This window comes from Danio rerio, chromosome 24 (assembly GCF_049306965.1).
Source record: "Danio rerio strain Tuebingen ecotype United States chromosome 24, GRCz12tu, whole genome shotgun sequence".
NCBI lineage: Eukaryota > Metazoa > Chordata > Actinopteri > Cypriniformes > Danionidae > Danio > Danio rerio.
In genome coordinates, this window is record NC_133199.1 from 418,773 (window position 1) to 446,159 (window position 27,387).

The window sequence follows — 27,387 nt, forward strand, 5'->3', positions numbered from 1 at the left end:
GATGTTTTTATTTATTAATTGTACTGTTAAAATAGTCATCAATGCACATAAAACATCTAGATGTGTACATATGTATATGACTTTCATTATGGGCCATTATGGAAATTGCTCGTTGTGTTTCCGTCAATTTTACATTCAATTAGATCTGATGAAATGCAGTCAATTGTTGTTCTGCATGTGGCATTTTGATTTTCTAGTTTAGGATTAACTGTTGGGGGAAATTATTAAATAAATTGCTGCTGCTGATTTTTGTTTATTTGCAAATTAGGTGTCGTTTGATGTTGTCATTACAAAGTTTACCCAAAACAGAGTGAATGTTTGTCATTTGCATGTGTTTTCAGGGCATTTCAGGAGAGTTTAAAGAATTCGCGCGCAAAAAAGTACAATACTCGTAACATTAACAAACATTAATTCTACTGAATTATGAATACAATGTAGTCTATATTGTGCTATTTTATAAATGTGTTATCTATCACTGATCTGCAGCTATTATCAAATCCTGTTCCGAGAAATATTGTTTATTGAAGGGGTGGTCCACTAGGATATCATATTTTAAATGGTTCATATGTAATGTAGCTGTGTAAACATTAACAACATCTGAATGTGAGACACTGAAAGTTTATGATGTTGACTGCAGCTTTCTGTCATACACCACGACCACCAAAGGGGTACCATGGGTACCATTTGGCAGAGACACAAGTCTGATAAAGGTGACTCGTACCTAGGGATGGTTATCGTTAAGGTTTTAATGGTATTACCACTTATCGGTTCGGTACTTTAATGTTTTTATCTGCACTTTTTATAGTGTTTTTTTTTATTTTAGAAAACAACACTTTATTATTACGTTTTTAATGGGAAAAACAATAATTGTAAAACAATAAATAAAATGTTTCCTGTAAAAGAATGTACAATGTTTTAAAGGAAAATCAACCTTTGCCTTTTCTGGCAGAAGTCGGGATGTTTCTTGGTTTATTGTGCCCTCTGCAGTTGAAAATACCCAGCCTGATCTCACGAGGAAACGCAAGTATTTTACGTTTTAGATAATTCCTACAAATAAGTACAAGTTCAGTCAAATGTACGATTTTAAAAAGGAGGCGTGGCACCCAACCCCACCCCTAAACCCAACCGTCATTGAGTGATGAGCAAATCGTACTAAATTTTATGAATTAGATCGTATGAATTTATACAAATTAGCCACTAAATTAAAAAAACTATGAATAGTCATGGGATTGTGTTGAAATATTCGATAAGTTGCAAAATGCAGTTAAATGAGATAATGTTTATGATTTCTCATTAACGCGTTCACATAAATTGTGGGAGTTAACAACTTAAAATAAGCAGTTTTTTTATCTTTTCTTAATAAGCATAGTTTATTATTAGACTATTCATTGGCTATTTTTGTAAATACAGTAATGTAAAGCATTTTTAATGTTTAGGATTTGTTTATTTTCAATGGAACTGAAGGTGTTTGTTTATTAAACTAATATACTAATCTAGAGAGACATTATGTGATTGACTGCTAGCATAACCATTTGGATGATGTACCTTTAGCTAGGCAGTCGAAAACTTTTCACTTGTCTTTCTGCAGTTCATGCACTTTTAAAAGATGCTTAGACAAATTTGTGGTTGTTGCAATGGGCATTGTCGGTGTCCACTCCAGAAATACAACCCGTTTGGTTCTCTCCGCTACTCCACAAGCTTACGAGCTGTGTGTGAGTGCAAGTCTGTGTTGTGAGCTATGTGTGTGCGCTAAGCACGAGCCTCCTTATAGTTGACGCACTCGCCAAAAACACGAGCATTTCTCATGTGAGGTTGTTCACTGTGCAGACCAATATCAAATATCACAAATCAGAAAAGGTTGCTCAGCTAAATGATGCTACTGTATGTAATGTTTATTCAGCAGCAATTCTCCAGTACTGATAACAGAACCGTTAACGCCAGAGCTTATTGATGCTTTGGTCTTTTATAATACTTCAGAGGCAGTGGTGCAGTAGGTAGTGCTTTCACCTCACAGCAAGAAGGTCGCTGAGTCGCTGGTTTGAACCTCGGCTCAGTTAGCGTTTCTGTATGGAGTTTGCATGTTCTCCCTGCCTTCGCGTGGGTTTTCACCGGTTTCCCCCACAGTCCAAACACATGCGATACAGACGAATTGGGAAGGCTGAATTGTCTGTAGTGTATGAGTGTGTGTGTGTGAATGTGTGTGTGGTTGTTTCCCAGAGATGGGTTGCAGCTGGAAGGGCATCCGTTGCATAAAAACTTGCTGGATAAGTTGGCGGTTCATTCCGCTGTGGCGACTCCGGATTAATAAAGGGACTAAGCCAAAAAGAAAATGAATGAATAAATAATACTTTAAATACTTTATCTGTAGCGATAAACTACATAATTTCACTACTCATCCCTACTCGTACCATACCGAACCGAACCGTAGCATTCAGTGGAAATGAGGCAATAGTTTATAGAGTATTATGTAAGCGCAACAGTGAAACAGCAGAGTTGGTCTGAGTTTTAAATGAGATGCTGTTGAAGTCACAAGAGTCACAGTGAGTTGATTTACATCATGCACATCAGTGTTTAGCACATCTCACAGCAGTTTAATGCAGACTGTAGGTGTTTGGTGATATTGATGTAGGTGATTCTCATGCTGGAAGGGCTACAACCTTAAGAGCATTCACATTAAAACACGCAGGAATGATTGGCCTTCTGCTCTGTGTCATTCAGCATGACGGCTTTAACTGAGGTTTATGAAGAGCTGCAGCTGAACACGGAATCAGGCAGACTTTATCAGAAGTTTTGTGGAGCGCCGGAGCCACAGGTGACTGAACTCCGCTGTGAGTAAACAGCTGAAGGGGACTCTTAGTGCTGTCAGAAGATTACTGGAGTAACCTGAATACATCACATCTGAGGAGGAGAATGGCAGGAACAAACCCTGCTCTCACTAACACACCACTGTCACGCTCACACATTGTGTTTATTAGTGAACCACACACACACACAAATGCATAGATGCGCGTACAAACATACACATACATAGATACACACACAGAGACATAAAGATACACACACATACATAGATGCACACACAGACGCACAAATACACACATATGAACACACACACACGCATGCATACATACATGAATAATATAAAGAATAAAAGACCTGAAAAATCACATGTACATCAGTATAGGTATTAGCTCTAGATTGAGCTCAGGTTCATTCTGTCTCCACTGATCATTCTGGATATGTCTCAGCAGCTTCATTGGAGTTCAGCTGTGCTCAATTCAGCTGATGGACATGATCTGATCAGGCTACACCTGTCTATATAAGGGCGCAGGGTTAACAGTGCATGTCAAAGCACAAACCAAGCATGAAGACAAAGGAACTGTCTGTAGACTTCCGAGACAGGATTGTCTGGAGGCACAAGGCTGGGGAAGCTTACAGAAACATTTCTGCTGCTCTGAAAGCTCCAATGAGCACAGCGGCCTCCATCATCAGTCAGTGGAAGATGTTTGACCAGCAGGACTCTTCCTAGAGCTGGCCGGCCACCTAAGCTGAGTGATCAGGGGAGAAGGGCCTCAGTCAGGGAGGTGATCAATAACCCGATGATCACTCTGTCTGAGCTCCAGCGTTCTTCTGTGGAGAGAGGAGAACCTTACAGAAGGACAACCATCTGTGCAGCAATCCACCAATCAGGCATCTGTATGGTAGAGCGGGCAGACGGAAGACACTCCCCGCCTGGAGTTTACCATCTGAAGGACTCTCAGAGCATCAGAAACTAAACTCTCTGCTCTGATGAGACTCAAACTGAACTGTTTGGAGTGAACGCCAGGCGTTACGTTTGGAGAACAGCAGGCGGCGCTCATCAGCAGGCTAACAGCATCCCTACAGTGAAGCATGGTGGTGTCGTGTTGTGGGGATGTGTTTCAGCAGCAGGAACTGGAAGACTAGTCAGGATAGAGGGAAAGATGAATGCAGCGATGTACAGAGACATCCTGAATGAAGACCTGCACAAGAGTGCTCTCCACCTCAGACTGGGGCGACGCTTCATCTTCCAGCAGGACAATGACCCAAAGCACACCGCCAACATATCAATGCAGCGGCACAACATCAACTCGGTTAGTGGCCCAGCCAGAGCCCAGACCTAAATCCTATTGAACATCTCTGGAGAGATCTGAGAATGGCTATGAAAGATGAAAACACAGACATGCACATACAGACATGCGCACCCAGATAGTCAGATACACACACACACACACTCAGATACTCGCACACACACTCACACCCCCTGATGCTCGATGCTCGAGGCCTCACCAGGCTCAGTTGATATTGCTGCGGTTTCTCTCCAGTGTGGTTAAATGACCTGTTTCACTGCACTTCTGCCTCCGGGAGTGTGTGTGTGTGTGTGTGTGTGTGTGTGTGTGTGTGTGTGTGTGTGTGTGTGTGTGTGTGTGTGTGTGGTATGAGAATATGGAAATGCCAGAGGACTCCCTCAGATAAAGGTCATGGGCGATCCATCATGCTGTCCTGGATCCTAACGCTCTCGTCTGCAGGGCGTCTCTGGAGGAACAGTAATAAGGTGTTCAGGGATTTTGCCTTTTGTGACAGACTTCGTCACAGCGGCTTCTGAGATCTGTTGAGTGCGTTAGATATGAATGCACATTACTGGCTGATGTGCTAGATGTGTTTTTGTCACGTACAGTAAGACTGTGCAGAACACTGTGCTATGCTGAATTCACACACCATGATTTCAGCACCAATATGCATGTGCAGACAGCTTTTGTAAAATCATAGACAAATGCCTGAAATAAGAAGCAAATCAATGCCTGTTCATGTGAGATTAGGGGAAAGCAACATTATTTACAATTTAGAACCAGACTATAGCCCCTTTCACACAGTGATACCAGTAAACATCCGGAAACTTTACCGGTAAAGCGCTGTTCACACAGGCGAGGACGTTACAGAAAATTGCTAAAAAAGACCATTCACACATCCATTCCAAAATAGCAGTGAATTCTGGCATCATTAACCAGAAGTGAACTTTAAAACGGTCGCACTTGTATTTGTAAGGATAGAAGGGGTCGGGCTTTAGTATTCATGCAGCTGCTTTGTCCCAGAGACATCCAAAAGTGCTAACTGCAGCTAAATGTTTACCAGGGATGTGATTCTTCCGTATTAATACGGATTTCCGTATTTTCCGAACTCAATGGGGCGACCCCTGTAAAAAAAAGAGATCAGCATTTTTTTCTCCATCTGAGCTTGATGTGCTCATGCAAAGTTATAGCAGATATGACCATATATATTAAAAAGCAACGCCGCTGCATCAGTGAAACAGAGACCGTTAGCGTGGGAAAACAGCTGCTCAAGTTAATGAGCAAGTTTACATTTAAAATATATTTAGGTAAAGTAAGGTATGGTGTTTATTGACTTTTGACTTGAAAAATTGGGGAATTGGCCGTCATTTTGAAGTTATGTCAGATGTAATTTTATTAAATGACGTAAAATAAGCTACTGCATAGTTTCTACAACACGACTGACTAAACAAGAATGCAGATAACCTGAACTCAATGTTCAGTGGAAAGGTTTCATTTCCCACTTTCACACACGCTGATCAGTTTAAGAGAACATTTCTAAAGTTGAGTTTTAACAGATGTAAAAGTGCAATTGTGTGTGTCTGCCTTTATTATTGATCAGCGGTAGAGGTTGCTATGACATTTTGATGTGAGCTGAACTAAAATATAGTTTTTAGAATGAGTAATAATCCCATTAATCTAGTTACAGCACATGTCCCTGTCAAAGCTCAGTGAATTTAAGGTAATTATTTGTTTTTTGCAGTAACATCAAAGGTAAAACCTAAAACTATGGGATTGAATATAATTGTAATTTTTCAAAAAAAGGACAAGCCGTTCTCGTAGCTTTGTTTTCTGTGTGACTGAAATATAGGCAATGAATGACTAAGGCTAAGGCAAGAAATACCAGCCTGATCTCACGAGAAAACAAGTTTAGTGGCTAATTCGTACAAATTCGTACGAGTTCAGTTGTACGAAACTGTACGATTTTAAAAAGGAGGCGTGGCACCCAACCCCACCAATAAACCCAACCGACATTGGGGGATGAGCAAATTAGATTGTATGAATTCATACGAATTAGCCACTAAATAAAAACGTTACATATTTCCGAGAGATAGTGTTGGAATTACTGCTTTGTCTTTAAAAAAGGGGAAGGGACTGACAGAAACTCAGAGTTTAGAGAATAAAACCTGCTCTTGACCAGGTTAGGTTCACAGAGGAATTGACCACGGTACCTGACTCTGAGTTAAAGTTACCTGTGTTTCAGAAACAGACTGTCTTACCCTGCTTTCTCCAGTTTGACAAACCTGCCATTCTGAAATGGTAAACTCAGAGCTTCTCTTGTTTCAGGGTTAACAAACTCTGAGTTTTTACTTAACCTTCTATATGAAACGGGCCATTGATAACTTATTTTTGATTTTTCAGAGCAAAATGTGCATGTGTTGCAAGTGTTTGCAGAGCATTTTCTATTTGTGTTTGCGTTGTGTTGATTTGCAGCACATGTGCTGTCACACCAATGAAGATGTTTTCTTAGTTAGGTTTTTTATTAGCATACGTTTCCTTAAGCTGCAGTGCATTGAGCTCTCTTTGCCAATGTGCTGAACTTCACACACCCCATATGTTGCAGGTTTTGATCCATTGCACTGTGAACCACTGAATGCTCACCTGTACATTCATGCAGTGTGAAAACAACGACGATCCAATGACTTAAAAAACCACGCAGTGTGAACTCACCTTGGGGGCACAATTAAGTTTGGTCCTTTGTGTTTGTTTTAAGTCACTTTCCCAGTTTCTGCTCATCTTTACAGCACATGTTGTGTTCGCTGCTCAGGTTTGCTGATGCTGAAGTCTCTCAGGTTACTGTGGAAACTGGAAAGTGACCGAGAGCTCATTTGCATCAGAGCTCTGCCACGTCCTATTAAGCTTCAACAATACAAGTCCAAAAGGACGCAGAATTATCTTTGGAGTTTTGCCTTTAATCCCTTCCCTCGTAGGGATCGACGTCTTTGCAATCAGCCAGCGCTCGCTTCAATCTAAAGCAAACAAAAGAGCTCCGGCGATTCGGCATCTAAATGGGGATTTGATTCCTGTGGGGAGAGAGTGGACACAATAAAGAGTCACGAGGGGTTAATGGCAGCCCTGAATAACTTTTAAACGTTTTATATACGACGACACCTTCCCAACAGCCGCGCCACACTACATGCATTAGCTTTATAATTGGGCTACATTGAATGAGTCATTAAAAAGGAATTAAGCCAAACAAAATTAGAGTGCATTGTCATGCAAATACAGCCGGACCTTTTGTTGCACGGAAAAAACACATGTTTAATCTAATTAAAGCTAGCTCCTGCTCATTGGCATGATGTAGCCGTCCTTAAAGCAGACAAAAGAGCAGCAGAAGGAGATGATGAAGGGTGAAGTGTGTATCCCTGTGTGTGTATTATCGCCAGCACACACACACACACAGTACTGTATGACCACACACACTCAGGTTTCTGCATGTGCAAATCAATACTCTCCAACAGAGAGCTCGCCGGAGAAGACCTGCAAACAAATGCGCTTATCTCTCCGCTGCGCAATATCAAGTGTTCGGGAGGATCATTCTTCTCGAGAGGGCTTTCAAATATTCCTGTCTCCAGAGAATCCGGTTAGGAGAAATGAAATTGAGGCTGCGGCAGGTAAATCAAATCACAGCAAACTTTGTGGTTTGTAAAGCAGGAGCATTGATCTGAATCTGACACGTGCTGGAGGCTTACTCTCAGGAGTTTGCTCTCTCGGCCAAGCCTGAGAACTGTACACAACTGCATGGGGTCTTTAATTAAATATACACAAATTGAGCTTTTAAAGGTGGCACAGTGGCTCAGTGGTTAGCGCTGTGGCCTCAGAGCAAGAAGGTCTCTGGTTTGAGCCTCGGCTGGGTCAGTTGGTATTTCTGTGTGGAGTTTGCATGTTCTCCCCATGTTGGCGTGTGTTTCCCCCGGGTGCTCCGGTTTCCCCCACAGTCCAAACATGTGCATTCATTTGTAAAAACTAAATTGGCCGTAATGTGTGTGAATAAGTGTGTATGGGTGTTTTCCAGTACTGGGAAGGGCATCTACTGCATAAAACATATGGCAGAATAGTTGGCAGTTCATTCCGCTGTGGCAAGCTCTGAAATAGAGAGTAAGCTGAAGGAATGAATGAGCTTTTAAGAGAAAGCGAAAAACTGCTCGCACCTTTATACGGCCTCGTAAGCAACAACAGGACACAGCAGATTTTGCTCTTCTTGGCTTTGTGACTGTACATCTAGACAACCACAAGGTTTGTTTAAGCTCCGATTGGCCATGGCTTGTTATTATATGCATATACTGTAGTATTGACATGTAATGTCTCAGCTGTGTATTTAAAACAGTTCCTTTGTTTTCATTCTGGCTAGCTCCACGAGCTCGTGACGTAACTCTGTAACCAATCAGTGTTCAGATGCACGTGTAGCTCCGCCTTTTGGTACCCTTTCTCATGTTTGGTACCCTTTCGAAAGGGTGCCTAAAAAGTGGTACAGTACGGTTCAGTACACCTTTTGAAAGTGGAAGCGGCCATAAAAGTGTACCAAACAGAACTGAACCAAACCGCAAAGTGGAAACGGGCCCTAAGATATTTGCACTAGAATCAAGACACAAACTGTAAGCAAGAACAGCATTATTGCAGTGTGGAAGAATAATTCAATTAATGGCACAGTGAACATCTTCTGCTGTGAACATCATCATGTTGGAAATCTCAGCGACAGAAATAGCAAACGCCACCAGAACTCTGTAAAGAGTTTAGTCTGAAGTTCACAGCTTGTGAGACAAATAGACAGGCAGAGATCTGTAAATGAGTAATTATCTCTATATACTCCACATACGCAGAGAGCTGCTATAATTAAACTATACATGCTTCAGATGATGGATCTCCACACACTTCTGTTCTCTACATATTCACTCAGATGACTAGAAGAACTAATACCACACGTGCTGTTCAAGACTTTTAATGTGAACTCACTGATCTCTCTGTTCTTGTTTATATCTTAAAGTGTCAGTGTGGTTTAGGATAGTCTTATTTTTAGTCTTGAGGAGAAAATTAAAATGATATCAATATTTCAGGAGAATAAGACACTTGTGCTTCAGCTTATACAGACTCATGCATGGAGCTCTGGTGAATTAATCTAATTGAATCTGTTTAAATTGAATGACTATATTATATCAGTTTCCGTCTGAAAATGTAGATGAAGTGAGTTTAATGTGTCAGAGAAGAGCAGAGATTATTATTCTGGATGTCCAGCTTCATCTGCATAATTCTCAACACTCTCCGGACTCGAAAATATAAAGTTCTCCTTCCCCGAGTGACAGAGAATCCTCTGTAATTAGAGCCGAATGCTCTACGTCTGCGTTTGAGGAGAAATGACGGCTCCGGGCTGTTCACAGATCACATCATCCGGACAAATGTGAAGATTTAGCTGTGAATCTCTTCAGGTGCGCTGAAATTAAAACTTTGTTCATTTGTGTCATGATTGCGGTGTGTGTGTGTGTGTGTGTGTTTGTTTGTGTGTGTGTGTTTGTGTGTGTGTGTGTTGAAAAAGCTCTCCTGGTCATGGAGCGTAATTGTGAAGCTGCTGTTGTGCATTGAATGACTGCAGCATTAGGGCTGATCATGCAAACAATGCACACTTCAAAAATCCAATTAGCCAAAGCAAACTTATCAGAGTCGTTAGTAATACCTAATGTCTCCGGTTTAACACTGATGAGCAAACAGAACAGAGTGTGTGTGTGTGTGTGTGTGTGTGTGTGTGTGTGTGTGAGCACAATACTGAGAGTGTTAAACATCACTCCAGGGGACTAATCCCTTCACAAATGATCAGTGTGTACTTTTGCATGCTCATTTGAAACTTAAAAGTCCTCTGAAACTAAAAGGAGTTTTAGATGTTAGTATTTTAATCTTAGTTTTAAGGATATCTATAATCTAGTGTGCTCTAAAACAGCGACAAAACTCACATGTAGAAGATATACACCTGATATGAGCATCTACAGTCTGCAGTTTATCTCTTCCATCTAAATGCATCATGATTTTTCAGTCGTCTCCTCCAATCAAGTGCTCTCTAGTATTTGACATGCCCCGCCCCCTTCTTCTCATTGGCTGTTTGTTTGATGTGCTTGAGCTCAACCACTCTCACTGGCAGAGCTGAGAGGAAACTAAATGCAATTGGCTGTTTGTATTGGGGAGTTAGTGTCAGTCTGTTAGTATTGAAGACATCTATAATCTAGTGTGCGCCAAAACGGTGGCAAAATTCACATTTAGCAGATATAAACCTGAAATAGACATCTAAAAGCTTGCAGTTTGTCACTTCTACATTGACTAAATGGCTAATAAGCAGCATGCCAAACGCTCACGGCTATTCGAAAACCATTCAAAAAAGGCATCACTCGTCACAAAAAGCATATTCAGTGTGATCGGCTCCTTAAAATACTGTGCACATGAGTCTACCCGTCATACATCAGACATTATATACTTCAATCGTGCATAGTGTGGATTCAGTCGCTAGCGAAAGTCAGCGATTGGTGTTGAGTTTACATCAAGGGTTCTTTAATTTGCTCATTTTTAGTAAACCATATGCAGAAATCTGTACCCTAATATCCGTTAGTATGTTAGACTTAATTGCAGACGTTACAGTAGTCATTGATCTGCAGTTATAATCAACTCGTGCTCATAGAAAGGTTAGTAATGAACATTTAAACAGTATTGATGTGTGTAAAGCATCTGTGTTGTGAGAAGTGCTGCTCATATGATATGTGAATGACCTGTATAGCTTTACTGTAGACATTTATTCGAGCGAGAATGACGTAGACTGAAGCTTTCTGTTGTACACCATCCCCAATAAAAGAGCACGCTTGATAGTGGAAACGCAAGCCTGATAAAGGTGACCAGTACCGACACGTACTGTACCAGTCAGTGGAAACAGGCTATTAGAATTCCTAACTCAAGAAGCAGTTTCCATAGACATTAAAACGAATAATAATGAGCCACAATTATGCGGATACATTTTTAAAAAATTTATTCAAGTTGCATTTGTCTGGTTTTGAGCTCGGTGTCTGTCCAAACTATTATTTCATTTTCAATACTGTTGCCGAGTTCAGACTGCACGATATTCAAAGTAGTGTCGTCACAGATGTTTTCACTGTAATATGGATTGGCGGGTTTCACACTGCATGACTTTACAATCAGAGAATTGCTGACAACTTTGTCTTGGTCCACAATCTACATCTCAAAACCAAACACACACGAGAAGTGACCTGGAAACAACGCATGGTCACGTCGTATATCTTTAGTTCTTAACTACACAATGAGAAAGAAGCCTTTAGTGGGGTAGAAAATGTACTTATTCTCCTCACCTGGCCTTTAAGGGGCCTTTCTCCTCAACCTTTTTTCTTGTTTGTGTTGTGGTATTGCTCAGATGACACGTCACACAGACTGACAAATTTACACTAGATTTTCCTCCATTTCTTGGGTCCAAATAGACAGAAGAAAGCCCTTTTAACTTCTCCACCATCCTCCCGCTGGCCTGCAGATACCCACACTAGTAAATGCAGCTCTCTCATTGGCTGTAGGTGATCGCTGATGTTATTTTTAATCAGAACACATTTCACTCGGCATGATGCAATCAGCACGCCAAATATCTCACGTGTGTCAGCGACTCATCGGTGATTTTCTCAGATCATGTCTTTAATATTTCACACTGTGTGATTGTTTATTACTGTGTGATTTCAGGCATTTGTCTGTGAATAATAATAATAATAATAATAATAATAATATAAATTACTAAATTGACTTTAAGAATTAATAATTAAATGTTAAGATGTACTAAAACTAGATATTTAAGACTAAACAGAAATAGCAAAAACCATGAATAAAACAACCTAAAACTAAACTGAAATGTGCAGCAAATATAAAAATATTATGAAGAAAAAAATTACTTTATAAACCCAAAACTATAATATCCTTAATTTGATCAAACATTTGCATAACATGAAAGACTCCAGACTTTAGTGTGCACCCCAGCTGTAGTAGATGCACTTATTCATTTATTCATGATGTAATCATTAGCTTGTATTGTATTTTCTGGGAGTGAAGCAGAAACTGAGGACTTTCTCTGTGCATTGAGGTCAAGCTAAATGCATTTAATTGCTTTTCTCGGTGCTGAACGGCGAGTGTGTCTTAATTCAAATCGACATCCGTTAATTGCTGTCTGATAAACTCCAGCAAGGCCATTTTTCAAACACATGCAAACTTTAGGTTTTTTTGCAGAAGTTATTAATGCGGCATGCATGCCAGCGACCGCACGCTGCTGTGTAATTAGATCGCTGAAATTTTAATGTGTCCAGATTTCATGTTTTACCCCCAGCCGAGCGCAACTTAGTGTTTGTTTCTGTTTCCTGACTCCATTTGTATGTTTTCTCTGTGTATTATTTATCCCCCACAGCCAAATCTAGGCTCTGATTTAATTGCATTTTAATGGTGTCATTTTATTGCTTCTTTTTAAAAAATGTTTGAGGAAAATGATGTGAGACGATAAAGACTGTGAACAGCATCAAATGCACATATAAAAAACTAATGAATTTCTATTTTAATAATAGAAAAAATCTAATATAATCTTCAACAATACCACAAACAGAAAGAACTTTATTTTATGAGGAAACAGAGATGGAGAAAAAATATTCATAAATTAGCACTTTTTTTTGTATTTTGTGATTGATTTTATTATTTTTCCCTGTTTATTTCTGCATTTGAATCACATTATGGGATCTTAATCTCTTTTTCTACAACTTTCAACCTTAAAATGTTGTAAAAAGGGACTTTCGATGTCATGTGTAATAGTTTGGAGTGCTGTATTGTGTGTGTCGGTGTTGTATATTACTCTACAGAAACCCTGTAAGAAACTGCAGCACATTTTCTCCTATTTTACAGACTTATTTCTCTAGATATTATTTATTATACATTATGATAGTTTGTACAACATTTCTGTCTGGTTCTCGAATCTGATTGGCTGATAGACGTGCCATATTCTGCAATAACAGCACTCACACAGCCTTTTCACCCTACTGTATTACTCCGCCCACATAGAGTGACAGCAGATCAATAAACTCACTACAGTTTGACAAATATTGAAGCTGTTGGACAACATCATGTACTTAAGAGGCTTTTTTAGTTGAGAATGTTGTTGTTTAGATTGCATTTATGCAGTTTATTTATAAGGACAGTGCCTATTTTAAATATTTATCATTTCTTAGAGAGCTTATTGGCGGCCATCAGCCTGTCATACTGAGCAGAGCAAAGACGGTAGACATTCCGCCACAAGATGGCAACAGAGACCGCATAATAAGTCTTTATTGGGGAAAAACTCAAACTTTACCGGATTAAATCATTATTAAACCATTTTCGTCACTTTAGACATTACGCTAGAGAATCATCCACACACTAGCTTTAAAGTGATGTTGGTAAAGTTTTCTGCTGTTCTGATGTCAGCTGCAGATGTGAATGAACGGTGGAAGAAAATAGTTCCTCATATTATAGGGTTTTTAGATTTTATGTGTTTGATTTCCTATTTTATATACATGATTATGCTGTTGAACTGTTGTATAAAAACAATATCACATGAGTAGCAGCGCATTTGGCTGTATATCGGCACTTCGGGGCACTAAGCCAATGCATTCCTCCCACCAGTGCCGATATACAGCCATATCGCACTGCTACTCGTGTGATATTGCTCATTCAAACTACTGAAGTGTCAACTGTGGAGTTGAATCTTCAATGCAGAAATAGCACGGAAACAACATTCAAAAACATCCCAAACCTCAACACACATTTACTCAACAATTTAATATTCAAGTTTACAATCAGAGGCAATAAGGTTTTAGTTGGAAAACAGTATTTGGCTATTTTGCAGATAGAATGTGTGTTATACAGGGATGTGTGTTATTAATAAAGATCTCTCAGTGTGTTTTCATAATCAGGAGCAGAATCAAAAGCGCTTCATTTTTCTCCGCCCTGACAAAATGCCAAATGAACATTGGTCTGAGATGCACAAATAATGTTTCTGATGCTTTAAACACACATCCGCGGCTCTGCGTCGCTGTAATTCTCCGTCTTGGGATGCAGACACCTGGTTGTTAAAAATGTGGTACGGAAAAACATATAATAATAATAGTGAAGAAGCACCCTCAGAGTGGGCTGAATATATAATTGACGTGTCTGATCTGACTAATAAGATCCCCAGTGAACTCATCAAAGAACAAGAGAGATAATTAGACTGTTTCTTTTTTTAATCAAAATTAATAATCAGGGTTATTACCTCTGCTGTTCTGGATGAGTGGAGCTCACGGCGCGGATCTGCGAATAATTGGCACAATCCAGGTTTTGGGTTCATTTATTCCTTTCCAACACGGTTGTGATGAAATGACTGTGACTTTATATATAGCATGATTAAAAAACAACGTAATGCTACTCTTTAGAAGAGACCTTTAATACTGGACACGTTTGAGCAGGCTTTTCCTTTAAACAGTTAAAGTCAGGATTATTCGCACTCCTGTGAATTCTGTGTTATTTTTCAAATGTTGAACAGATTCAGGAGTTGTTCACAGTGTTTCCTCTAATATTTGTTCTAATATTGGCCCCTTCAGCAATATTAGTGTTGGATTGACTCAGAATAAACCACTGTTATACAATGACTTGCCTAATGACCCTAACTTTACCCTAATTACCCTAGTGAAGCCTTTACATGTCACATTAAGCTGAACACTAGTGTCTTGAAGAATATCTAGTCTAATATTATGTGCTGTCATCATGGAGAAGAGAAAATAAATCAGTTATTAAAGATGAGTTATTAACACTCTTATGATAACATATGTGCTGAAGAAATCTCTCTGTTAAACAGAAATTGGGGAAAAGAAATATACAGGAGAGCGAATAATTCTGACTTCAACTTTACATCATATACACTCACCGGCCACTTTGTTAGGTACACCTTACTAGTACGGGTTTGACCCCCTTTTGCCTTCAGATCTGCCTTAATCCTTCATGGCAGAGATTCAACAAGATACTGGAAATATTCCTCAGAGATTTTGCTCCATATTGTCTTGATAGCATCACACAGTTGCTGCAGATTTGTCGGCTGCACATCCATGATGCCAATCTCCTGTTCCACCACACACCAAAGCTGCTCTATTGGATTGAGCTATGGTGACTGTGGAGGCCATTTGAGTACAGTGAACTCATCGTCATGTACAAGAAACCAGTCAGTTCCTGTTCTTAGCTGACAGGAGCGGCACCCAGTTGTGCTCTTCTGCTGCTGTAGCCCATCCGCCTCAAGGTTGGACGTGTTGTGTGTTCAGAGATGCTCTTCTGCAGAGCTCGGTTGTAACGAGTGCTTATTTGAGTTACTGTTGCTGGAACCAGTCTGGCCATTCTCCTCTGACCTCTGGCCTCATCAACAAGGCATTTGCGGCCACAGAACTGCCGCTCACTGGATATTTCCTCTTTGTCGGAGCATTCTCTGTTAACCCTAGAGATGGTTGTGCGTGAAAATCCCAGTAGATCAGCAGTTTCTGAAATACTCAGAGCAGCCCATCTGGCAGCAACAACCATGCCACGTTCAAAGTCTCTTAAATCCCCTTTCTTCCCCATTCTGATGCTCACGTTGAACTGCAGCAGATCCTCTTGACCATGTCTACATGCCGAAATGCAGTGAGCTGCTGCCATGTGATTGGCTGATTAGACATTTGCAATAACAAGCAGTTAGACAAGTGTACCTAAAAAAAAGTGGCCGGTGAGTGTACACGCTTATGAACAACATTTAGCAGTAAAAAAAAAAAAAAGTTATGTAAAAAAAGACTAATATGTTTTGTCTGCATCATCCCAAGATGGAAAGTGTGTTTAAAGCATCACAGTAACATTAGCTTTGCATCCCAGATGAATGTTCATGTGGCATTTTGGCAGGGCGGAGAAATATAAAGCGCTTCATGCTTAGATTCTGCTCATGATTATGAAAACACACTGAGAGATCTGCAGAGTTTCTGGAGCCGACAGCTTTTATAATAGCTTGTGAGTGTTTATTATAAGGTACAATCAGCCGCTATTATTCAGTGACAACACTGCCGACGCTCTCACACTGATGTTTGCCTTACAGAATAAATAGGTGCACGCTAAAATAAAATAAAATATGACTACACTTCAGATTAAAGCCAGCATCATCCGTTTAGAATATGAATGAGCTGTTTATTCATCATAACCGCGTGTTTCTGTACTCTGATTAATCGCAGGACGGATATATTTGTAATGATTACAGTCCAATCTGTTACTCTACAGCGTTTGATTTAGCGCTTTAATATGCGTAACATTCACACTTTTCTGAGAGATCGAAGAGCAGTTACTGTCATCTGATTTAGTTTGTTATATAGAGTTCATAAAACAAGATCTGGGTGTGAAATGAAAGACATTTAGGGGTGGCACGGTGGCTCAGTGGTTATCACAGCAAGAAGGTTTCTAATTCGAGCCAAGACTGGGCTAGTGTGTGTTTCTGTGTGGAGTTTGCATGTTGATCCCTGTGTAGATCACCTTTATCTTCAGTGAGTGTGTGTCTGAGTGTGTCTGAGTGTGTGTGCGTTTGGCCCACAGCGGTGCACACATTAGCATGCACTTCATGCACATTCATTCTGTTCTCTATATCAATCCTGTGACATTCAGCAGATTGAAGCAAATGTGAAAGAGGAGAATATCTTTCCTGTGGGCTTAAGCAAACGCCACAGCGCCCGCAGCTCAGAGAAGATGAATACAAATGTACAGGAGTATCTCAGCTCGTAGCCAACAAGAAATGTATTAGTCTTTGCTTTCTTCTAACTCTGTGTTCTGTGAGAAGCAGAAGGGAAATTGATATTGTGTGTAATATCGGAAGTGGACGGCTGTGTGATTTATTATGCATTCGCTGCTTTAGAAAGAAAGTTTCCAATTGTTTTTGTACAATAAGAACTGAGATATGCTAATGCTTTCTGCTTTCTTTGGTATATATACAACAGTTCTGTCTGGTTCTCGAATCTGATTGGCTGATAGTCAGCCTCTTCACCCTTGTGTATTACTCCGCCCACACTGAGTGACAGCAGATCAAGAAACTCACTACAGTTTGACAAAAAATTACTGCTGTTGGAGCTTTTTTAGGGGAGAATGTAGTTGTTCAGATTGCAACTATGCAGTTTATTTATAAGGATAGTGCCTATTTTAAATATTTATAATTTTCGGAGAGTCAGCATGTTGGCATCTATCACCTAGTCATATTGAGCAGAGCAAAGAGGGTTGATGCGCTGCCACAAGATGGCAGCAGAGGCTGCATAATAAGCTCTTAGAAGAGAAAAACTCAGCGTGAATTTTAAGCTTCAGCTGATCTAATCATTATCGAACAAGTAAATGACTTTCTGAGTCGATCTCTCTCTTTTGTATGCTGTAGTGCTGTATTTACACCACAGTAATCTGCTAGTGTTTGCTTTGTTTTTGCTGTTTCAGGGTTGATTATTGTGATCTCCCGATTGCAGCAGAGAAATGCTGGGAAATCTCTGTAGACTGATGACATTTCATGCTGTTCAGCCTTATAATCTTACAATGTGAGCAAAATCAGCTGTTTTGTCGTCACTTTAGACATTACGCTAGAGAATCATTCAAACACTAGCTCTACAGTGATGTTGGTGAATGAGCAGCGGCTTCTGCTGTTCTGATGTCAGCTGCAGATGTGAATTAATGGCGGAAGAAAGTAGTTCCTCATACAAGAGTTTTTGACCTTTTGTTTGATTTGCTTTTTTATTCACATGATTATGCCATTGAAAAGTTGTATAAACGCAAGATTACACTCGTAATATGGCTGTATATTGTCACTGCTGGGACACTAAGGCATTCACCCAGCAGCCTCGAGCCAATGCACGACTTCCACCAGTGCCGATATACAGCTGTAACACCTGAGTGTTTCGAATAACCTTAGTCACATGACAAATGCGATTCGAAACATCCAAGGTGAGGATAGAAGAACCTCTATATCTTGTAGTTGGTGGAGCGTGCGTGTGCACAGAATAACTGTGGTGCGCATACACTGAGTTTGAATACTCCAAAAATATGACTTGATGTATTTTAACAGTGTTACTTTTTAATGACCAAAACAAGAAATATTTATTCACAAAGTGTTCATTTAGATGTCAGATCAATGTTCATATAAAACACGCTACAAAAACAGCAAAAAACTATCATCTATTGCTGCATCACCCTGGATTCCAACCCATTATCTCTGCATGCTAGTCTGGAACTCTACCTATAATACCTCAATTTGCTGAATTGCTAAAGCGGTTCCAGAGCAATACATATAAATTACCACTAGGTGTCACTGTAGAGATGGGTTTCCAAATGTTTTGAAGTTTCGACACATTAGCCTTGTCTGTTTTAGTGTTTCATGAGTTTCATTAGCCCCCCACTAAAGCATAGTCAGAGTACAAAGGGGCGGGACAGGTGGCATGACAACATAAACAATAAAACAAGACAATGGTCAAAAACCAGGCAAGGCAAGGAAATGCTTCATAACACTCAATTAAATTGGCAAGACTCAGCAAAGAGTGTGTGTGAATAATGAGGTGTCTCTATAGGCCTAGCAACATGAGCTTCCAGCTGTGTGTGTAATCCAGGGAAATCAGGAACTGGTGTGTGAGTGCAAAGACTTCTGGGAGTTGCAGTTCATTAAAGTGGCATATGTGTAGATCTGCACAGGCTAGGTCGCTGGTGATCGTGACAACTAACCACTGTTTTTCAACGACAGTAACCTGATTACATAACCTAGTGAAGACTTTAAATGTCACTTTAAGCTGAATATCTAGTCAGATATTAAGTGCTGTCATCATGGCAAAGAAAAAAATATATTAGAAATTAGAAAGTAATCTCTCTGATAAAAACACAAAAACAGTTTAATTTTTATTAAATATAATTTTAAAAATCAAAAATAATAATTCTTAAGCTGTGACTCTAGAAAGATCTGTATGCATACAATATAGTCTGAATAATTCTGTTGCATATCAAGGTCCAAGCAGCAGCTTTCCTTAACATTCACATGCATAACACATTAGCCGCAGACCTTCATGTGTTTGTGTACAGACATGATGCAATGAAAAAAGAAGGAAAATCAGCCTTGTTGGCACGAAATGGAAGCCGTTTCCCTTCCTGACACACAGGTGATTCATCAGTGCTTGTGTTTCCAAAGGGAAAACAGCAGCTTTTCACTAGCAGTCAATTACTGAGGGCTAAAATCATGTCAAAATGTCACGACCACGTCATCAAATAAATGAAATATAAACACGGTTGACGTAAACAGCTTGTAAACAGCAATTCACATTGTCTGGTGAATTAGACGGGTGCAGTAAGCATTTCTCTCCTGTTTTCAGTCTCAGACAACATCCCGATTACCTGACAAATGCCATTTAATCACGTGTGCCTGTGACAGACGAAAATAATAAATCAAATGTAATAAAGCAGTCCAAGCACAGGTCAGAGCTGTATTTTACCCCCCAAAAATGCATCATTTCTGATGGCAGAGTGTGTGTGTGTGTGTGTGTGTGTAGATCACTCATGCTCAACATCACTTTGCTAAGCAGTTGTCAGTTGTTGGTTTGTTAGCATGAATGCTGATCTGCTTCTGTTTCTCTTGACAGCTTTGACATCATGCTGTTTTCTGCTCTCCTGCGTCTGCGACTGCGGCGTCTCACAGGTACAGTGCTGGAGTTACACCTGCACTTGCTTTCCAGATTTCAGCTGAATGTGTTTTTCATACCGCTCAGTTTTAATGTGCATGCTTTAAGCTCATCTGTGCAACGTGTAGTGAGATATGGCATTATGTGAACATGATATATGTGACGTACATGTTTGAATTTGGATCTCTCATATAAAGGGTTCCTAATTGGTCCAGTGGTTCAGATTTTTACTTGCCCTGCCAACATTTCACTGCCCCCACCAAAAAAAAAAGAAAAAAAAAAGAAGTAAATAGCTATTTTTAAGCCACATGTTTTAACTAATGTGTCAAAAGCCAAACATTGCTGTATACATACACTTTTTATTCAGCATACATTTTATTTAAATACATCTGTGATTTAAAAAAACGCAATTGTGATGAAACTAAATTTGATAGTGTATATATATATATATGTGTGTGTGTGTGTGTGTGTGTGTGTGTGTGTGCATATTTTATTTTATTTTATTATGCATTTATTATGTGTAAAGAAAATGTTAGATCGTTAAATCTCTATTAAATTTTAAATAACTGCTCTCTTATTGTTTGTAGTTTCAAATGAAATTATTACTCGTCATTATTGCTTTTATTACTATTAATAATAATAATTATCAAACAATAACAAATAAAACTACAACTAAAAAGTTATTAAATAATACTACTACTAATAAATTATAACTAAAAACTAATTAAATAATAAATAAACAAATAAAATAAAATAAAAATGTAATTAAATAAAACAATTACAATAATAATACAATTATTATTACTAAAGCAATATTATTATTATTATTATTATTATTATTATTATTGTTATTACCAATGTCATTAATAATAATAATTATAATTATTATTATTAATATTAGAGTCATTTCTGAAGGATCATGTGAATCTACTGGAGTAATGAAGCTGAAAATTCATCTTTAAAATCACTAGAATAAATGATTAAATTATAAAAGTACATACAAGTTGTTTATATAATTATATTATGTTTATATTAGTGTGTATACAATTTATATACAATTTTTAAAGTGTATCCAAGTGTGTGTACTGCGTATATTTATTATGTATATATGAAGGTGCACATAAGTTACATATATAAAACACACATGCACATATTTGAGAACATATTTATTTATATTAAATATGAAATATGTATGTATATGATACAGATTATTTATTAATTTAAATATCTTTGTAATAAAATAGTTTTGTATAGTTTTGTTTCTGTGAATGTGTGTGTATCACATATACATCATAAATATATAAAACACACACATATTGTCAAAGCAAACTTTTATTTTCGATGTGATTAATCACGATTATTCTTTGCCAAGCACTAATCGGTACAGAAATTTGTATATCAAGTATATATAATAGAAACTCCAATGGTTAAAATTATATATATATTATTATATTTTTCCCCACAGTCCAAATACATGTGCTATAAGCGAATTGATGAACTAAATTGCCCCTGTTTGTGTGTATGCACCCGCTGTGTAAAACAGTGAATATATTTGTAATATGTTGAAATATATATGTGCATTTTAAATATAAATGTATTGCCCCTGTATATATAGCGTGCAGTTGTATGTATAAATGTATCTATATATTTTATATATTAGAGTTCTGTGATAACACAAGTCAGTTGTTGGTCATTGAGGCCAGATACAAGCGCAGCTCATGCACATTGAACAAGTACACAGTGTTTGCTTTACTTTAGAAAGCTAATCTTGTTTACCGTGTTTATCCGGCTGATGTGAACTCTAGGAATGATGAAATGTCCACTGGGTGTTTGCATTGAGAGTTGTGTATGTATGGATGCTCTATATGTTTATTTCCTGAGGTCTGAGCTCCTGAAATAGTCAGTGTGACAGCAGAGAGTACGGCCATAGGGAACGCTGATAAATGAGCTGACAAATCCACTTTCTGTAAGATCTTGACAGCAATGCTAGTGGCATGTAATTCTCTGCAGAGAGAGAGGGAGAAGGCTAGAGGACACCCGGAGCGATGAACCGCCGACTGCCTCTGGGACATCAGTTTGCTTACATGCTGGAGAATCTGCAGACGCTCTCGATATGTTTTATTCAGTGATAAACACTCAGTCAACAGTTTCAGTTTCAACACGAGAGACAAGTGACAGAGTATTTTATCCATTCTCATTTCATTCCATCCATCCATCATCCATCCATCAAATCCCATCCATCCATCCTGTCATTCCCATTCTTCCCCTCCATCTCCATCAATCTGACTTGTCCATTTCACCCATCAGTCATTATATTCAACTCCATCAGTCCATCCCATCCATTAATCCAAAATATAGATTCCATCCATCCACTCCATCCATACAACCATCAGTATTTTCTGTGGTGTCTTTCCAATTCTATAATCCCATTCTATTCATCCATTCATAAATCCATCCATCCACCCAATCCCATCCCATCCCATCTCATCCTTCCATCTTAATCTGTATTTCCATCCCTCTATCCAATTCGCATTCATCATAATCCATTTATCCATCCAGTATATGAGTCTATTCTTCTAGATCATTGATCCATATATCTATTCACTTTGACTATTCCATCCATCCATTCATCCATCCATCCATCCATCCATCCATCCATCCATCCATGATCACATTTAATTACATCCATCCATTATTATGTTATTTTAACCATCCATCACATATCTGTTCATCCATCCCTTCCTCTATCCATCCATCCATCACATTTATATCTATCAATCACATTTCTATCCATCCATCCATCCATCCCATTTCCATCCATTCATCACACTTTCATCCATCCTTATTTCCATACTATTTCCATCCCATTTGCATCTATTGATCACATTTCTATCCATCCATCCCATTTCCTTCCATCTATCCATCCATCCCATTTCCATCCATCCATCCATCCATCCATCCCATTTCTTTCCATTCATCACATTTCTATCCATCCTCCACATTTTCATCTATCCATCCATCCCATTTCCATCCATCCATCCCATTTCCTTCTATCTATCCATCCATCCCATTTCCATCCATCCATCCATCCATCCATCCCATTTCCTTCCATCTATCCATCCATCCATCCCATTTCCATCCATTCATCACACTTTCATCCATCCTTATTTCCATACTATTTCCATCCCATTTGCATCTATTGATCACATTTCTATCCATCCATCCCATTTCCTTCCATCTATCCATCCATCCCATTTCCATCCATCCATCCATCCATCCATCCCATTTCCATCCATTCATCACATTTCTATCCATCCTCCACATTTTCATCTATCCATCCATCCCATTTCCATCCATCCATCCCATTTCCTTCCATCTATCCATCCATCCCATTTCCTTCCATCCATCCATCCCATTTCCATCCATTCATCCCATTTCTATCCATTCATCACATTTCCTTCCATCTATCCATCCATCCATCCCATTTCCATGCATCCATACATCCATCCATCCCATTTCCTTCCATCCATCCATACATCTATCCATCACATTTCCTTCCATCTATCCATCCATCCCATTTCTAAGCATCCATCCATCCATCCATCACATTTCCTTCCATCTATCCATCCATCCCATTACTATGCATCCATACATCCATCCATCACATTTCCTTCCATCTATCCATCCATCCATCCATCCCATTTCCATCCATTCATCACATTTCTATCCATCCATCACATTTTCATCTATCCATCCATCGCATTTCCTTCCATCCATCCATCCATCCATAAATCCATCCATCACATTTCCATCCATCCATCCATCCATCCCATTTCCTTCCATCTATCCATCCATCCATCCATCCCATTTCCATCCATCCATCACATTTCCTTCCATCCATCCATCCATCCCATTTCCATGCATCCTTACATCATCCATCCCATTTCCATGCATCCATCCATCCATCCATCCCATTTCCTTCCACCCATCCATACATCCATCCATCCCATTTCCATGCATCCATCCATCCATCCATCCATCCATCCCATTTCCTTCCATCCATCCATACATCTACCCATCACATTTCCTTCCATCTATCCATACATCCATCCATCCCATTTCCATCCATCCATCCATCTACCCATCACATTTCCTTCCATCTATCCATCCATCCATCCATCCATCCATCCATCCATCCCATTTCCTTCCATCTATCCATCCATCCATCCCATTTCCATCCATTCATCACATTTCTATCCATCCATCACATTTCCTTCCATCCATCCATCCATCCCATTTCCATGCATCCTTACATCATCCATCCCATTTTCATGCATCCATCCATCCATCCATCCCATTTCCTTCCACCCATCCATACATCCATCCATTCCATTTCCATGCATCCATCCATCCATCCATCCCATTTCCTTCCATCCATCCATACATCTACCCATCACATTTCCTTCCATCTATCCATACATCCATCCATCCCATTTCCATCCATCCATCCATACATCCATCACATTTCCATCCATTTATCTCATTTCTATCCATCCATCCCATCTGTACATACCTACACACATGCATCTCCTAGTAGTTTAATAATCCTGAGTAGCCCCTGTTGTATTTAGTACCCAGTGCTTATTATCATGATGAAGTAAACGTAGTTCCAGTAGTTCTTTCATGTAGAAATCTGACAGCATGACCAGACCCCAGATCCTGTTTTCTGCTGTATTGCAACCGCTGGCTCTTCATGATTGTGTATTTTTTATTTTAATGTGTGCACTGCAGCGATTTAAATTGCCCTGACAATTGATTTAATATGCAGTGAGTGTGTTTTAACACCTCGTCTGTACCGCACGCGAGCAACACGACTCCACAGCCGGTTTGATTATAATGGGAGATCTCTGTACAGGCATTGAGATTCACACTGAACTGTCTGATCAAACCGGAGGGAGAAATTGAGCAGCGGACCCGCGATGAGCGCGCGCAGTGAAGACAGTGATTATAATGGGAGAGTTCCAGTTGATCAAACATGCATGCACAATGTTCATGCCTATTTATTACACGGGTAGTTGAGGAATAGGCAATAAAGTACTGTGTTTTTGGAGAAAACCGTTGGTGAAGCTCAAATAAAATAGTAATGTAAAAATAGTATATGTGCAGTTTGAAGTCTGATGTTTGGGAAAGTATAAGAAGTCATTAACTTTGTTTATTAATTAAAAAAACATTATTATTGAACTGAATCATAAAGATCTTCTGTTGTAATGTTACATGTCATGTGGTGCAAAATACTGTAGTAAAAATGAAGAAAACCAGCCCTTAATAATGCACAATTAGAGTAAGAGGGATTCATCTTCATCGTTGGACACTTGTCTTAGATAGTGCTGTTTATTTTAGGTGAAACTGAGATTTTTGTGACTTGGACATTTTTATTGAATAGGGGTTTCACATCAAAGAACAACAAAAGGTATCTGTCACATCCATAACCAAGATTCTCCCTCATCAATGCAAAAGAAATTAAACAAAATAAAGTAAATAATGTTTGTTCTATAGAGAGGCGACTCATACCCTTTTGATTAGCATTATTTCTTTTGGGTTGTGCGATTTAATTTACAGATTTAATTTATGTAATTAAAATATTTATGTATGTAAAGTATGATGAATACTGTAAACTTGCAGACTTTTTCGTTCACATCCATAATGCATGTGTATTTCCCTCAGTTTAACTAGAAAACATGTTTACAGATTGATGTTTTTATCATCATCTTTTATCTAACTCTTTTATCTATAAACTGATGTACACTCCCTGGCCACTTTATTAGGTACACCTCACTAGTACCGGTACACCTTACTAGTACCGGGTTGGACCTCTTTGCCTTCAGAACTGCCTCAATCCTTGGTGTTGTAGATTCATCAAGCTACTGGAAATATTCCTCAGAGATTTTGCTCCATATTGTCATGATAGCATCACACAGTTGCTGCAGATTTGTCGGCTGCACATCCATGATGCCAATCTCCCGTTCCACCACATCCCAAAGCTGCTCTATTGGATTGAGATCTGGTGACTGTGGAGGCCATTTGAGTACAGTGAACTCATCGTCATGTTCACCAGTCTGAGATGATTGAGCTTTATGACATGCTGCGTTATCCTGCTGGAAGTAGCCATCAGAAGATGGAGACACTGTGCTCATAAAGGGATGGACATGGTCAGCAGCAATACTGAAAACCCCAGGAGATCAGCAGTTTCTGAAATACTCAGAGCAGCCCGACTGGCAGCAACAACCAAGTCACTTAAATCCCCTTTCTTCCCTATTCAGATGCTCGCTTTGAACTCCAGCAGATCGTCTTGACCGTGTCTACATGCCTAAATGCATTGATCTGCTGCCATGTGATTGGCTGATTAGAAATTGGCGTTGGCAAGCAGTTAGACAGGTGTACCTAATAAAGTGGCCGGTGAGTGTATAAATAGGCTTTCTCTATGAATTTATGTTTTAAGTTTTACTGTAAATGTCACATTCATAGTGCTGGAGTTGTTCAAAAGCATTTCTTGTACTCAAAGATGTGCCTGATTCTTAATTTTCTGTAGTCTTCCTGCAATGTCAGGTCTCTGTTTATTATTCCAGCCACCAGTCTTACAGATTTCCCCTCAGCTCCTGCAGGCAATTACGGCCAGCTTTATTTCTGTATTCTGTCTCGTATCTGTTTTGTCATCAGTTGCGTTCAAGCAGCTCCAGGCTTTAAGTTTTCCTTCACATTGTAACTCCACATAATCCCAAATCCCACGATCACAGAATCATCTCGCGTGACGCTGATATAGAGAGTTTTCACTGCCACGGCAAGCTTAGGAAGTGAGACCGCTGTGGCGACGCCAGGGACTAAGCTGAAAAGAAAATGAATGAATAAATAACTGCTTTACAAACTGTGGTTTTACGCACCTATTTTAAAAGTAAAGTCATTTAATTGCTTTTAAAAACTATTTTTAAAGTAAGGAAGCAGTGTGCTGAAGCAATATCACATTATTTATTAATTAATTTATTTATTTTATCTGTATTTACAGCTCTGTATAAGTAGCAAATCACATTGTGTGTGTCATTTCCAAGCCTCGCTCAAACGTTCTCCCCAAACATATTCACAATCAATAGCAGTTAACGGCTTAATATCACTCATGTGACCACAAGAAAAACAAAGTCAACAACGCAGCGAGCCCTTATTGACACACCGCCCGCACTAAATCCACAGCTCTGACCGGGGACCTGAATTTATTGCACTTGGCAGCCGTCGCAATGAAATATTTTCCAGGAGTGAAATGGTGTGATCTGTTATTGAGCTTCTGACTACCTTAATCAAACAGATTCCTTTAAGTGTGCTGCTGTGGTTTGCTGATGCAGCGCTCCTATGCTTAGTCTTGTGTAGCCAGAGCTGGGAGCTTTGGCGCTTTGAATGGACAAGCCCCGCCCACTATGTTATATGACTGACAGGTTAACCAACCAATCATGTTTTGTGCCATGCCATGTTTACAAACTTTGCATTGTTAAATCAAAGCCAAG

General features: G+C 39.2%; 1 protein-coding gene across 1 annotated transcript in view; it reads left to right on the forward strand.

The window, feature by feature from the left end:
* The window catches only part of vstm2a (V-set and transmembrane domain containing 2A), a 222,427-nt gene that overhangs the window by 61,291 nt on the left and 133,749 nt on the right, over positions 1-27,387 (forward strand). Inside the window, exon 4 of the mRNA XM_073940338.1 lies at positions 19,799-19,854. The gene's annotated coding sequence lies outside the window, so the exon portion shown is untranslated. The remainder of the gene's footprint in view (positions 1-19,798; positions 19,855-27,387) is intronic.